The sequence below is a fragment of the Protopterus annectens genome, chromosome 5.part0 (assembly GCF_019279795.1).
Source record: "Protopterus annectens isolate FY-2018-M chromosome 5.part0, PAN1.0, whole genome shotgun sequence".
Lineage (NCBI taxonomy): Eukaryota > Metazoa > Chordata > Ceratodontiformes > Protopteridae > Protopterus > Protopterus annectens.
The window spans coordinates 1,963,996,145-1,964,012,932 of record NC_056735.1 but is presented as its reverse complement, the minus strand read 5'-3'; positions in this window follow the sequence as shown (position 1 = coordinate 1,964,012,932).

Sequence of the window (16,788 nt, the reverse complement as noted above, 5' to 3'; positions counted from 1 at the left end):
TTGTAATTGATCATCTTGTCTTCATATTGTGGCATCATGCTTGGTGAGGGTAGGATGTTACTCAGGGTCATCAAGTTTGCATATACTACATGGTGTTACATTGCTTAACACATGGCAATCATGTCTCAGGTGGTGCTGCAGGGCTGCCTATGTTGGATGCACATACTACACTCCCTGTACATGTTTGAAAGCAGGTTGTGTCAACTTAGGCATCCCTTTTACTATATGTGTGGTCAGAGAGAGGTATCATTTCCAGGGTTCCTACTGAGCCAGTGTATGTGCTATGCATTGCCTCTTTGCCAAGGCCAAGGCATACTGGGCACGCCTCCTTCTGCCTGCTGGGGCAGGCTCAGGTTGTTCCTCCTCTGAGTCACGCTCTGCCTGTGATGGCCTTGGCAATGGTGGGGAGCTGTTTGGGCCGGGCCTATGCTGGTCCTGCTGCAGCTGTTTTTGCAGAATCATATTATGTAGCATAGCACATACCATGACAATTTGGGTACATGTAGTTGGTGAATACTGCAAGGCTCCACCAGATGTGTCCAAGCACCGGAACCGTGACTTGAGCAGCCCAAACACACGCTCTATTACATTACGTGTTTGTGCGTGTGCCTCATTATGGCATTCCTGTTCAGGTGTGTGTGCGTTTCTGATGGGTGTCATCAGCCATGGCTCCAGTACATAGCCAGCATCTCCCAGTAGGTGACCATGTGGGATGTCCCCATTGGCAAATGTCTGGTACAGCTGCGTCATATGCCAGATATGGGAATCATGGTAGCTTCCAGGGCAGCCAGCACACACATTCATTATTATGCCCTGGGCATCACACACAACCTGGCAGTTGATGGAGGGGAAGCCCTTGCGGTTAATGAAGGCCCTACCCCATTCACCGGCTGGTGCTTTGATGCATATATGCGTGCAGTCTATTGCACCCACTACCTCTGGGTATTCCGCTATTTGCTGGAAGAGACGCATATTGCTGGCCAATACCTCACGGGAATTGGGGAAATATACATGATCACCGACATGTGCTGACATGGCATCCAGGAACTGGTGCAGTACCCTGGATGCTGAGGCCTGTGATATCCCCATCATATCACCAGTTGGTCTCTGGAAGGTACCTGTTGCTAGTATTCTTAGGCCAATACATACCATGGTTTCCACTGGGATGGGTTCCCCTATATTGGTTCTGTGTGTGAGGTGTGGCCTGCACAGCTCCACAATTTGCTGCAGGAGGTCTCTGTCCACTCTATAGTGCTCCACTATCTCCAGCGCATGTAACCCCTGGTAGGTGACCCTGGGCCTGTACACTCTTCTCTGTCTCCTCACTGTGGGCTGTCCGGCAGCATTTGCATTGTCACCACCATCAGCATGTTGCATATGTCACCTTATAACAGCTATGGCAGCCCCTAGCATTTTTTGTCTGAGTGAAGCTTTTTCAGTTTTCTCTTCTAGTAGCTTACTCCAGTGTTGCAGTGTCTGTTGAGAGAAACATACTGCACTGTTGTTTGCAGAGTTTTCAGTGCTGGGCTGGGCTACTGTTCTGCCTGTGTAATTGCCTGATTCTGATTGTTTTCACCTGCTAGCTATGCTAGTACCTGGTAGCTTCCTACAATTTGTTGTGCTTCCTTTTTCCTCTCTGTTTCCTCAGGGGAGAGCGACGTGCATACAAGGGAAAACACGCGCACAGCAGCTAACACGTGCACACCCATGCTTAGATAGACTACAACCTGCTTATTCGGGTGAAAACGCGCGCACACCAGCGCAAATTTGCTTATAACTCTTTAAACAGCCTTATACATGCTTACTCCGGCTTAAACGTGTGCACTCACGCTTACATGCGCGCACTCCATCTTACTCGGGCTTCCCAGCACGCACATGCGCGCATGCACGCTCAGCAAGAAACTTTGGTGTTATCCACAGTGTACACCTTCCATTTCTTGGCTTTCCCATGTCTACCTGTTGACACACCTTTTTCCATGATGTCTAACTGACAGCTTTCACATCCCACTCTGCTCCAATGAGCTTCATTTCTTTCATACATACCCCCCTCTGATGTCACCTATCTCCTACTCTGTTACTCCCCCTTATCCTACTCCTACACTCCAGGTAATGTGCTCATATGCTATGTAAAAGTGCTATTTACTATCCTAACACTCATTTACATAAGATTGCCTACTAATGCTTAGTTACATGTCTTACACTGAGCTTCCCCCCTTCGCAACCCTACTCGGTGGCCATGTTGTTTTCAGACTGCTATTCCCTTACATTGTATATTGATGGGTTGCATAAAATCCATGTTGATGGGTTTTAAATATTTTTCTGTTGATTTTTTTTTTTTTAGCGCAGCCCGTTTGCGCGGCGCTGCGCTACATTTAAACATCGCCGAAAAAAAATTATTTTAATTTTGCATGGAGGTACGTTGCCAGTGGCCACATATTTGGCCATTGGCATGCTTCCTGGAACATATGCAACCTTTATTTGGAGCTGACAAGGCTCCATTGTGCTATTTGCAGAACGGTACTCAGTTGTCAACTGAGTACATTTCTGCAGATAACACGGCTCTTACACGGACAGGTTTATGCTTCCTGGATCGTAAAATTACCTCATTTGCATGCCTTTTGGCTTCAAGTGAAATAATTTGCATATCCAAGCCCTGTCCATGTAAGAGCTGTTTTAGGAGCTCTCTTACACGCCCCTGCGGGCTGTTCGTGGATCGCTCGTCGGACATGATGGCTGCATGGAGTCTTACACTACTCTTAGACTCCATGCAAGCCATCGTGAATCTGGCCCAATGACTAAAGCATTAGGACTTCATGTAACTAAGGCAATGAAACATGCACTAGAGTGACCTCTGATAAACCTAGACCTCTAAAAAGGTGCACTGACACATTACAATTATTCATGAATAATGCCAGGAGCAGGTTTGGAATTTAGAATTGCTGACCCAAAGTTATGACATATCCATAATAACATGAAACTTGTCTTCATAACCCATCACTGTCATTACTTGAATTTAAAGGGCACTGTAATATTTGACACAATTGGGGAAATTCAGCCTTTCAGATTCTTTGGGTGTCTTCCTCTTACAGAGGACTTCTACAAAGAGAGTGGTCTCATGTGGGAAGCTGCATGCTAATGCAGCAGTCTGGGGAAGTAGCTAATGCAAATTAGCTAGTTGCTGTCCCTTGGAAATGTTTGCAGCTTCTGACTTCTCAATCAAGAAACTCAATCTCTCAGATGCATAAAATATTACTGTAGGAAGAAAATAACACCATTAAAAAGTAGCCTTTACCCATTCACTACTATGAGGATACTCACAGTACAGGTAAGTGCAGTGTAGTTATGAGGATATGGGTATGTCACTGTGTCTGTGTGCATGGAAAACGGTTGTGTGTGTGTGTGTGTGTGTGTGTGTGTGTGTGTGTGTGTGTGTGTGTGTGTGTGTGCGTGTGTGTGTATATTCTTGCATGGTCACATTTCAGACGTTAGGTAGGGGGAGATGGTCTGTGTATGTCTTTGAGTATATGTGTGTATATGTTTGTGTGTGAGGTGGGAGGAAGGAATATACATAGTTATTTGAATATTGCATGTGTGTGTCTGTGTGTCCAGACATTTAGACAGTGTGCCTTTGTGAATTCAGTGCAAGGGCTACTAGGGAGAACACTACTATGGTGAGAGGTCTGATAGCACAGTGTTTAATTCGGAGACATTGTAATGAGCTGCTAATAATGTGTTTTTCAATGCAGCTTTGCCATGCATCTAAATGAAAAAAAAATTTTTCACTAATTGACCAGCCACCATTGGACATTTAGTTCACTGTTCATTTATCATATTATATCTAATATAGTAGGTGAGATTTTAGGAGAAAATATATCTCTAGGACATCTCAGGTATGACATGGCTATTCAGTATTAGCAGAAAACTAAATACTTCAAATATGTGTTGGGACAGGTTAACTTCCAATAAATCTCTAGATACGATTTATTTTTAGAAATTTCAATCAAACAAGGAAATGAGCAGATTGTTAATACTCCATTAAGAAAACATAATATTCTATATATTTTATGAGGGAGCAATAGCACATCCATTGCCACAATCCGGTAACTCTGATCTATGTGGCTTGAGGTGTTAACTGCCTATGCTAACTAATACATCAAAAACATACTACAGTGTAAAAAAAAACATTTATAAGGGTAATTATGAAGCAATAACTGAACAATTAACTTTGCAGGACAATCATGTGATGTTTATATAAGTAATGCAATTCATGAATAGCTCAATTTGTTCACATCCATAAAATTCATAGTTTGGATAATAGCCAACCATACTGGTGGAACGAAGCTATGCAGAAAATCATGATAAAGAACAGTGATTGTAACAAAGGAAGTTGTTTAGCAAGATCAAAACAGATTCTGCTGTTGATCCAGATGCTGTTAACTGATGTTTCCTTTATAAAATATGACACCTGAACTCAGCGTTTGTTATACACTTGGAAAAGTCAAAAAGCAGAACAAACCACTGTAGACACTCGTATAAGGAACAGAACTGGATGCAAATAGTCCACAAATGCAAAGCAATAATCCACAAAGTGATAAATACAATGGTACGCCAGCTAAAATTGTAGTTGGAACGTCACAAAAAGCAATCGCTCACTGGAACTGTTGAAAAGTTAACGAAGATTTTATTCACCATACAAAACGTTAAGCGCTTTCACTCGTACACCACGAGCTTCCTCAGAACAATTTGGTTGTCTTGTCTTTCATTTTTAAATACGCCATATTGGCGCCAAATACAAAAATGTCCTTAAAGCAACAGTGCTCTTTCACTGATTTTAAATAGTTCTAAGTCAAGTTTCTGTAAAAAACAAATACCTTTGTTGTATACAAAGAAGCTTTACATTAAAAATATATATTTACAACAAACTCTATACAATTATTTGCTAACTAAAGCTTCACCATAAATCAATTCAATCTAAAATATATGTTAAAATATCTGTTTATCCAAAAAATTCTGAACCTCATATGTGATTCCTATAACATAAACTATAATTGGTGTTGCTTGCAGTAAATGTTACAATATGTGAACCATATGAAGAATATAAAATAAGAATAGAAATAAGAAGGAACAAAATAAATTAAAAAATAATAAAAGTTAAAAAATAAAGGTTAAAAGATCTCAGCCCTACACTAGTTTCTTAACATCAGTAATGGCTTAACGGTGATATAATCATTTATTCCAGGCCACACCATTGCATCAGTGTATGTTTGCCACCAATATTCCCTATATGCCAAAGTGTTTTTAGTGTTACCCCCTCTGGGATTGAACTTGATACTTTCTAAAATTGCAAACTTGAAAGAATGTTCAGTGCCTGCTGTACTAATGTGTTTGTATAAAGCATTTTTCACGTCTTTAGTTCTTATACTGTAAATATGTGAATAAATCCTTTTCCTAAATTGTCTTTCCGTCCTGCCTATATAGTATGCAGGACAGGCGTTACATTTGGCTATGTAAATAATCCAACTAGTTTTGCAATTACCTTGTATAGGTCTAATTGTAGTATTGTTGACATTTTCCAAAGAAAACATCTTATCTTCACAGATGTATTTGCATTGTCCGCATGCTCCACATTTATTAGTATGTTTTTCTTTTGCTGTTACTTGTGTATAACCATTTTCTAATAAATATTTCAGGTTCTTCCCCATTTTATAAACAAAATGTGGTTTGGATCCCAAAATTTTTTGGGCATCATCGTCCATTAAAATAATTTGCCAATTGTTGGTTATTATATTTTTTACTTGGCTTGAGAACGGACCATATTGTACTATACATGCTCTCTTGAAAGATGTGTTATTCACTTTAGTATTGCTTCCTTCAATTCCTAATGTAGTCTCACTACCTACATGTTTGAGTCCTAAGAGAGGTATATATTTGTGTCCCCACTCTTTAAGAATGTAAGTTCCTGTATCATACATCATACGTTCATCATATCCCTTCTCTCTAAATAATCCTGTTATAAATTCCAGCTCTACTTTTGTGTCTTTTCTGTCAGATGTCATTCTCAAAGCCCTAATAACTTGTCCTTTGTAGATGTTATGTTTAAGTTTCTTGGGATGGTTGCTATTATAATCCAGATAAGAGTTGGAAAAAGTAATTTTCCTGTTAATCTTGGATTTAAAATGCTCATCCTCTAAACAAACAAAGGTGTCTAAGTACGCTACACCATACGTACTACATTCGTAAGTGAATTTCAAAAACTCACTGGAGTCATTCAGGTAGTGAACAAAATCAAGAAAGGAATGGGAGTCACCCTTCCATAAAATATATATGTCATCTAAAAACCGGGAGTAATAGTTCATGTTCGCAAAATATGGGCTACTAAAGATGACATTCTCTTCCCAGTCCAATAAGACCAAATTGGCATATATGGGGGCACAAGCTGCCCCCATAGCTACCCCTTTGGTCTGCCTGAAAAACTCTCCCTCATAGTAAATAAAGTTGTATTCTAATACTATGCTGGTGAACTCTACTAGAAGGGATATTCGATCCCAAGTCATCCCAGAATGTTTCCTTAAACTATTGGTCAAGGCCAGTAACCCTTGCTCCAAAGGGATGCTTGAAAAAAGATCCACTACATCCACTGATGTAAATAGGATGTTATGTTTCTCAGTAGTAACTGGATAGTTCTTTAAGAATTCCCAAGAGTCCTTAGTCAGATGAGGAATTTTAGAATACATGGGTTTTAATAACTTGTCTATAACCTCCCCAATATGAAAAGTTTTAGATTTGCTTCCTGAAATTATAGGACGAAATGGGGGGTTGGTAGTGTCTTTGTGAGTCTTTGGGATGCCTACAATGGTAGCCATAACTGGATCTTTAACTAGCATGTAATTGTATATTTCCTCATTTATTCTGGTCTCAAGTAGGTAGTCTTCCAAAAACATATCAATCCTTCCATATGCTAGGTTCACTTCATTCAAAGATGTAACTGCATAATTCCCTGAATTATACAAAATATTGTGAATAATACTGCTATAGGAAGTAGCATCGTAAATGACCATCCCTCCACCTTTGTCCGGTTTCATAATGCGAATGCTTTTGTCACACCTCAACTCCCTTAATAATGTATTCTCTTCATATGATAGATTTTTTTGGATCTTAATTTTGCTTACTTTCTTATTAAGGGCATACAAATCCCTTACAGACTTTTTTTCATAATTCTGTACTTGTGAATAACTGGTAGGGATATAACAGCTTTTTTTCTTAAATGGATTGGCCTGCGTAGTTTGATTCATGTTCTGTTGGAACTGCATAGCCAAATTTAATTTTCTAGTGAATAGTTTTAATTCACTGATACTATCCACGACGTTGAATGTATTTGTGGGTATAAACTTTAAACCTTTTGATAGAAGAGAAAAGTGTGTAGTCACTAATTTTTTACTACTGTAATTAAAAATCTTGAAATTTAACGACATGGGGACCAGTTCCAAAATACTTGCCAACAGTATGGAGATACCATCGTCTTCATCCCCAGGTGTCCCGAATGGGCAGATTTGCCGCACACAAAGAAGGGAAATGATCGACCTTTCTAACACAGCAGGCAAGGGAGACATTAATGTTACCGAACTAAACGATTTTACCTTTGACCTTTCGTTCGGGCGAATTACGGAGGAGGCCAAGCGGACTGGCACACGTCCTAAAACAAGTCAATTGACTAAAACTTATGGTCAGGTTGCGGCTAAGGACAGCAAAGATACAGGTACAAGATCTTTACCTGAAAGACGTACTGTTAATGGTGCAGTTAAAAAGACTGCCAATAACGGCTATAATTTAAAAGATTTTGTCGACAGAGACTGTAACTTTGATTTCATAAACGAATTAACATTTAACAAGAGAAGTAATTCAGTAAAAGGGACATTAAAAGAAATGATTTTCACTTTTGGTAAAAAACTTAACACCATTAACGCGATTAAGCTAGATAATGCGTATTTAAACCATTGTTTGTCCCTTAAAATAGTGCCTATGGGTTTAAGATTCTTTAAGGTCCCTATGGGGATAGAATTAACTCATAGAACCACTACTGAATTTAATTCATTGTTTGATACATTTGGTTTGGAATACATGAAGACACTCATTAAGTACAATGATGAGAAACTGTGTAAATGTATTGAAGATATAGAGAATATGAATCAAGCCATAATACAAGATTTGACATTTGCTGAATGGGACACTTTATACTTCAAACAGTTTGAAATTGCCGAAGAAAGGGCAAAGAGAGCATTTGAAAAGAAAAATAAAAAATTAAGTAGGGATAAGGAACAGTATGATTCTTTTAATGCATACAAATGGAATTTTAAAGAACAGGCTTACAATGAGAAATGGAATGTTAATGAACAGACTTATGATGGAAAAGGCTATCACAGACAGGTCAACTCTACACACAGAGGTAATGTTAGAAAGGATGAGGATTTTTTTCAGATACCAAGGAAGGTATACTCAGCAAAATGGAATCAAGGGGGGAGATGGAAGAAAAAGTATTAAACACACCTGTGGTGAATACAGATTTCCCTCCTACCTCATTAGACACTAACATACCTAGTGAGGCCAGTGCACAGGTCATTAAACAGGACGGTGCAGTACACGAATTTAATAATTTCAAGATTTTTAATTACAGTAGTAAAAAATTAGTGACTACACACTTTTCTCTTCTATCAAAAGGTTTAAAGTTTATACCCACAAATACATTCAACGTCGTGGATAGTATCAGTGAATTAAAACTATTCACTAGAAAATTAAATTTGGCTATGCAGTTCCAACAGAACATGAATCAAACTACGCAGGCCAATCCATTTAAGAAAAAAAGCTGTTATATCCCTACCAGTTATTCACAAGTACAGAATTATGAAAAAAAGTCTGTAAGGGATTTGTATGCCCTTAATAAGAAAGTAAGCAAAATTAAGATCCAAAAAAATCTATCATATGAAGAGAATACATTATTAAGGGAGTTGAGGTGTGACAAAAGCATTCGCATTATGAAACCGGACAAAGGTGGAGGGATGGTCATTTACGATGCTACTTCCTATAGCAGTATTATTCACAATATTTTGTATAATTCAGGGAATTATGCAGTTACATCTTTGAATGAAGTGAACCTAGCATATAGAAGGATTGATATGTTTTTGGAAGACTACCTACTTGAGAACAGAATAAATGAGGAAATATACAATTACATGCTAGTTAAAGATCCGGTTATGGCTACCATTGTAGGCATCCCAAAGACTCACAAAGACACTACCAACCCCCCCCCCATTTCATCCTATAATTTCAGGAAGCAAATCTAAAACTTTTCGTATTGGGGAGGTTATAGACAAGTTATTAAAACCCATGTATTCTAAAATTCCTCATCTGACTAAGGACTCTTGGGAATTCTTAAAGAACTATCCAGTTACTACTGAGAAACATAACATCCTATTTACATCAGTGGATGTAGTGGATCTTTTTTCAAGCATCCCTTTGGAGCAAGGGTTACTGGCCTTGACCAATAGCTTAAGGAAACATTCTGGGATGACTTGGGATCGAATATCCCTTCTAGTAGAGCTCACCAGCATAGTATTAGAATACAACTTTATTTACTATGAGGGAGAGTTTTTCAGGCAGACCAAAGGGGTAGCTATGGGGGCAGCTTGTGCCACCATATATGCCAATTTGGTCTTATTGGACTGGGAAGAGAATGTCATCTTTAGTAGCCCATATTTTGCGAACATGAACTATTACTCCCGGTTTTTAGATGACATATATATTTTATGGAAGGGTGACTCCCATTCCTTTCTTGATTTTGTTCACTACCTGAATGACTCCAGTGAGTTTTTGAAATTCACTTACGAATGTAGTACGTATGGTGTAGCGTACTTAGACACCTTTGTTTGTTTAGAGGATGAGCATTTTAAATCCAAGATTAACAGGAAAATTACTTTTTCCAACTCTTATCTGGATTATAATAGCAACCATCCCAAGAAACTTAAACATAACATCTACAAAGGACAAGTTATTAGGGCTTTGAGAATGACATCTGACAGAAAAGACACAAAAGTAGAGCTGGAATTTATAACAGGATTATTTAGAGAGAAGGGATATGATGAACGTATGATGTATGATACAGGAACTTACATTCTTAAAGAGTGGGGACACAAATATATACCTCTCTTAGGACTCAAACATGTAGGTAGTGAGACTACATTAGGAATTGAAGGAAGCAATACTAAAGTGAATGACACATCTTTCAAGAGAGCATGTATAGTACAATATGGTCCGTTCTCAAGCCAAGTAAAAAATATATTAACCAACAATTGGCAAATTATTTTAATGGACGATGATGCCCAAAAAATTTTGGGATCCAAACCACATTTTGTTTACAAAATGGGGAAGAACCTGAAATATTTATTAGAAAATGGTTATACACAAGTAACAGCAAAAGAAAAACATACTAATAAATGTGGAGCATGCGGACAATGCAAATACATCTGTGAAGATAAGATGTTTTCTTTGGAAAATGTCAACAATACTACAATTAGACCTATACAAGGTAATTGCAAAACTAGTTGGATTATTTACATAGCCAACAACGCCTGTCCTGCATACTATATAGGCAGGACGGAAAGACAATTTAGGAAAAGGATTTATTCACATATTTACAGTATAAGAACTAAAGACGTGAAAAATGCTTTATACAAACACATCAGTACAGCAGGCACTGAACATTCTTTCAAGTTTGCAATTTTAGAAAGTATCAAGTTCAATCCCAGAGGGGGTAACACTAAAAACACTTTGGCATATAGGGAATATTGGTGGCAAACATACACTGATGCAATGGTGTGGCCTGGAATAAATGATTATATCACCGTTAAGCCATTACTGATGTTAAGAAACTAGTGTAGGGCTGAGATCTTTTAACCTTTATTTTTTAACTTTTATTATTTTTTAATTTATTTTGTTCCTTCTTATTTCTATTCTTATTTTATATTCTTCATATGGTTCACATATTGTAACATTTACTGCAAGCAACACCAATTATAGTTTATGTTATAGGAATCACATATGAGGTTCAGAATTTTTTGGATAAACAGATATTTTAACATATATTTTAGATTGAATTGATTTATGGTGAAGCTTTAGTTAGCAAATAATTGTATAGAGTTTGTTGTAAATATATATTTTTAATGTAAAGCTTCTTTGTATACAACAAAGGTATTTGTTTTTTACAGAAACTTGACTTAGAACTATTTAAAATCAGTGAAAGAGCACTGTTGCTTTAAGGACATTTTTGTATTTGGCGCCAATATGGCGTATTTAAAAATGAATGACAAGACAACCAAATTGTTCTGAGGAAGCTCGTGGTGTACGAGTGAAAGCGCTTAACGTTTTGTATGGTGAATAAAATCTTCGTTAACTTTTCAACAGTTCCAGTGAGCGATTGCTTTTTGTGACGTTCCAACTACAATTTTAGCTGGCGTACCATTGTATTTATCACTTTGTGGATTATTGCTTTGCATTTGTGGACTATTTGCATCCAGTTCCGTTCCTTATACGAGTGTCTACAGTGGTTTATAAAATATGAGAATCTATGTGAATCCCTGTTCCAGTGTTTTATTCATGCATTCTATCAAAATGTAACTTCTGGCGACCTTCCACATAATTGGAAAAAGGCCATTATGGTGCTGATACTGAAAGTGGGGAGTAAAGTCAAGCTGATAATTGTAGTTCAATCATCCTGACCAGTAATACTAGCAGAGTGGTAATTCTAGTACTTGCAAGTTTTGCCTTAATAACTGAACCAAACCAGCACAGATTATGCTATGGGCTCCCATATATAATAAATCTTATAAGCTTCTAAACTATTAAACTGAAATTATGGATTGTGGGTTAGCCACTGACATGATCTATCATGATCTTGTGAAGGCATTTGACACCTTTCCCTATATGATCATAATCATTATTTACTTGAAATGGGAACATCTAGTTAACAAGATGGGTCCAAAACTGAATTGTTAACTGAACATGCAGGTTTATAATAAAGAATCTGATGTCAACAGAAATGTAGAGTAGCTCCATAATGGTCAGTGAGGGGATGCATTCTTTTAAATATCCTTATATCAAAGTTTTCAAAAAAAGGAGAATGACTGAAAAAGCAAATTTACCAATACACCAGAGGTGCCTAGTGACTTCAAAGCAAAGGGTGTGTGTGGGGGATGGGTTAGCTGCATGAAACAAAGCTAAAAGCAATAGGGAGAGTGTATTACAGCAAGTTAGTGTTCATTACCTGTAGTCAGACAGCAGATAACAGCATTCACTTTCATCCACAGACTGCTTCAGTATGTAACTACTCATTATAGACACCTTACTGACTATTTGCACCTTAAATATCTATCTACAATCAGCAGGGCCAACCTGAGATAGCATGGAACCTTAGACAAGAGGACTAAATTGACCTCCTCCAGTGTTCACTAGTCACCCTGCACTTTCCCAATACCCTCCCCTGGGGGAAGTAACCAAATTAAACTGTGGTTCTGGGACTGTTTTGTCCCAGAAATCATAGAGTTTTACTTGGTGTGAGATACATCATAGAGCTTTATTATAACCTTTTGATTTAATTATAGCCTAAATTAGAAAATGAATGAGTGATAAAAGATATTCTGCTTTTGTTTTTCTTTCAAGGAAAAATAAGTTGTGTCTAAAGCTTAATGTTTGAAGTTAAGAAAACAGTAGTTCCCCAATAAACAAAGATGAATGCAAGGATATATAAATCCTAATTGGGAATATTACATGCTTTCCTACCTCTCTAAAATATAGCTGTCTTCTTTGTACTACTCTGCTGTTAGAGTAGGTTGAAAGTAAGAGCACAAATGATCAGAGGCATACATTATACAGCTGAGGCTCATGGAAAAGAAACCAAAGCCCATAGATAAAATCCACATGGCAATAAGGAGTACATGTCAATTCCACATAGAAGGAATCAAACAGAAAAAAAATCAACTGGACAGCCACAAGCTTTTAGATGGCTAAACTACTTGATGTGATACCCTGCCAATAATCAATTTCTATCACACACATCCTGCCCAGGCCACCAAAGATAACTGAGTACAGTGCTGATTTTCAACAGTAATGGAAAGTGAAAAAATAGCCACACTACTTCTGCAAAGACAGATTGGCTTATTTTGAACAAACGACAGCAGGGACAATCACCTTCATTCATAGACAGCCTCTGTGCCCAGCAAGTAAAGCCAACTTTATTGGCTGCATGTATCTCTGATATCAGAATGTAATGAATAAAAATTAATAACAACTAGAGACAGCAATTTATTTTAGCACCCATATCAATTGCAGCTACTTGTATGACTGAGCCTGTACACTTCCAATGTTTTGATTAAATGAATAAATAAATGCATAAATAACTGTCAGACAGAAGTTTATCATCATCTTCTCAGTTCTTTGCTGTTAGAATACAGTGCAAACCAATGCAGAGTCCACTATCACATATGTCTCAACTTAGGGTCATAAGCAAGTATAAGGCTAGCTGCTCTTGTGATCATTTTAAGCCTAGCCAATTTCCCTCAGAGATGAGGATCAAACATCATTCCTTTTGCCTGTATGGTAGACACCTTAACCATTATGCCAACCCCCAATTCCATAATTTAATATAGCATCGATTTATAGGTAAATATTATGCTATTAGTATGCAGACTATTACAAGCCTAGGCATAGCCAAAGGTCAGAATCAAATCCTGTACCTTGTGTCTATGAGGTAAAGACCTTAGCTATTATGACACCCCCTTAGGCTAACCTCCCTCTTTGAGAGGAGATAGCTAAAGAATAATGTTGGACAAATGACCAAATCAGCAACAGCTATTACTTTTATATGCTTAGAAACTTTCTAGCACAACAAGCTTTGCATCAGCATACTCTTTTGAAGGCTAATTAATATGAAATGCAAATTTAATCATTATTTAGTGATTGCAATCCTCATTGATCTAGCAAAAAGAAAAAAAAAAACTTTATGAGGAACAGACGAAAACATGATACAAAAAAAAAACAGCAAGCGTCTGTGAATTTTGCGATGACTGAGAACATCTACACCCCTGTCAAAAGATTTTTAATACTCTTAACATATACTGGAAGAATCACGCAGCAAAAAAGGTAGGCCAAAAAAGAGTTTATTTTACATGCATGGAGACCTGCCACAAAGTTCTTGGTTGTCAGCAGTCTAATTTCTACACACTTTACATGGGTTTTATACCCTCTTTTGTGCATACACAGCAGCTGGTTACTAGACAAGGAATTTCAGTCAAGGCTATAAATTCACTCACTGGAGCCTTAGATGGTAAAAGTCAGATACAAGATAAGTTGGTGCCTACATCAAGGTAACATCTATGCACTCCTCCTTGGTCAGAGGTCAGTCCCAAGATAGGCCTGTGCCTGGACCAAAGTAGCATCTGTGCATTCCTTTCTGGTCAGCAAATTCCTTACAAGAAAAACAACTCATTTTAGCTTATTTCTTTGCACGCAATGCAGTTTCACATTTTAACCCTTCTTATACAGGATACAAAGATGTTGAACACAAAGATTCTTACTACATTTCCCCCCTCACAACACTTTGTATCCCCAGTAATACATTTTATCCATACAGGTTTTAACACGATTCATTTTCTGTATATTCAGAATAATAAGCTTTAGTTGCATTGGCAGACAATACACTTGATATTATCATTCGGATGCAAGGAATGCAACAACAACCCAACAGTAGGAATATAATGGCACCAATACATACAGCAATTAAGACATTCATAAATACTGTTCCCCAATTTCCAAACCAATTCTGGAAAAAGTCAGTCAATGGATTCTGTCCTGGTTTTGTAAGTTCAGAAACTTGTTGTAAGATCTCCAAATGACTGTCTATATCGTGCTCAATATCGGGAATAAAAGAACAACACTCCTCCTGGATAAGAGCGCAAGTACCTCCTTTCGCCGCTAGGGTGAAATCGAGCGCCATCCGATTCTGCAACACTACAGTCCTCATTGCAGTTAGCTCATCCGTCACCAACTCTAGCGCAGAAAAAGTTGCATTGCTCAAAGTTTCTAACAGTTTTGACAGTTTTCTGAGCTCCCAAATAGATTTTACTGTCCCATAAGCTGGAAGAATACCAGCCCAAGAAATGACATAATCGCCCAAGTCCATGTGTGACAGTCCCTTGCTGCTACTGTGGGCCAAATCGTGATGATAGATCCAGGATGCATCAATGTTACCTACGGGATTAACAGGTTTATTCACAGCACGCACATTTCGTATTTTACCTTGGGGAAGAGAAAATGAATGTCTTATAGCTGGTGCCAAATAACCCAAAAAACAACTGCCTGACCAATTCCTTGGTAACCATTTGTATGCTTTTTTACCACAGACAAAATAACAGTCATTCACTTTAAGAGTGATATTTACTGGAATAGAATGATTTCCTTTGTCTTGTATCCCTTTAAACAAAAGATCATATACAGATAACATTTTTTCAAAAAAGCTTGTGACATTAATAAGCCCTGTACTATTAATAAGCACTCTTATAGGCTTGAAACTCGTTGTACAGTGCCCATCTACTGTACAGTTATGAATTATGGTTACATTACATTGACTCCATCCAACCTTAATTTTTCCAGATCTCTGGAAACATACAGTTCCATTCTGACGACCCATGAGGGGTAATGCTATTTTGTCCTTTAAGGCTATCTCCGAAGTTTCAAATAGTAAATTGGTCCATGTATCATTTGCCCCCAAAGGGACTGTACCTAACATCAAACCACCATGTACAGTAGGGATAGCTGTGCATACCCAACAATTTGAAACATTAAAAGACAAAGCATATGCATATTTAATAGCCTGATACGTGTTAAAAGGTGGATGCCAAACTGTATTTTCATCTCTCTTTGTTTGGCTAGTTTCGTGTGAAAATAAAAATGACCACAACAGATAAACAACACTTACAATCACTAATAACAAAATTATTTTACAATGCCTTTGTGGGAAAGGCTGCTCCCTTCCGGTATTTTCCTGCATTGCTACAACAGTCAGAAAAGTTCATACAAAAACAGGATTACTACTAATCAGTGTTCCTCAGGGGAACTCAAATTCTTTTCCAACTCAAATTTCCTGACAATCTTGCAATGTGTCAGGTGGATCCAAGATGTTCGCTCCTTTATTCGAACTGCTGTGGGTGTTGAAATCAAAACCTGGTATGGACCTTCCCACTTTGGAGAGGCCCACGTCTTTCTTTTAACAATTTTAATCCACACCCACTCGCCAGCCTTCACTTCCAGGATCCTGTTGTTCTTCTGATCTGAAAAATAATCATTCTTTAGAGAAGTGTTAGTTTTTGTCAGCATTTTCCTCATGTAATCTGCTATCTCTTCACCCCCCTCACGTTCCGCAGGCAAAAGACCTTGCCACTGCGGGACGTAATAAGGTCTCCCATATAGTAGTTCAAATGGTGTGACCCCTTTTGAAGTAGGAGTGGTACGCATGGACAGAAGTGCCAGAGGTAAGCAGTTTATCCAAGACTGATGTGTCTCGGCCATGAGTTTACGTAACTTGCCTTTGAGAATGCCATTATGGCGTTCAACCAACCCTGCTGACTGTGGGTGGTAGGCACAGTGATGTTTTAAGTCAATCTGAAAAACGGCAGCCAGCTTTTGAATAACTTGGTTTACAAAATGTGTGCCGTTATCAGAATAGATGCGTGTGGGTAGCCCAAA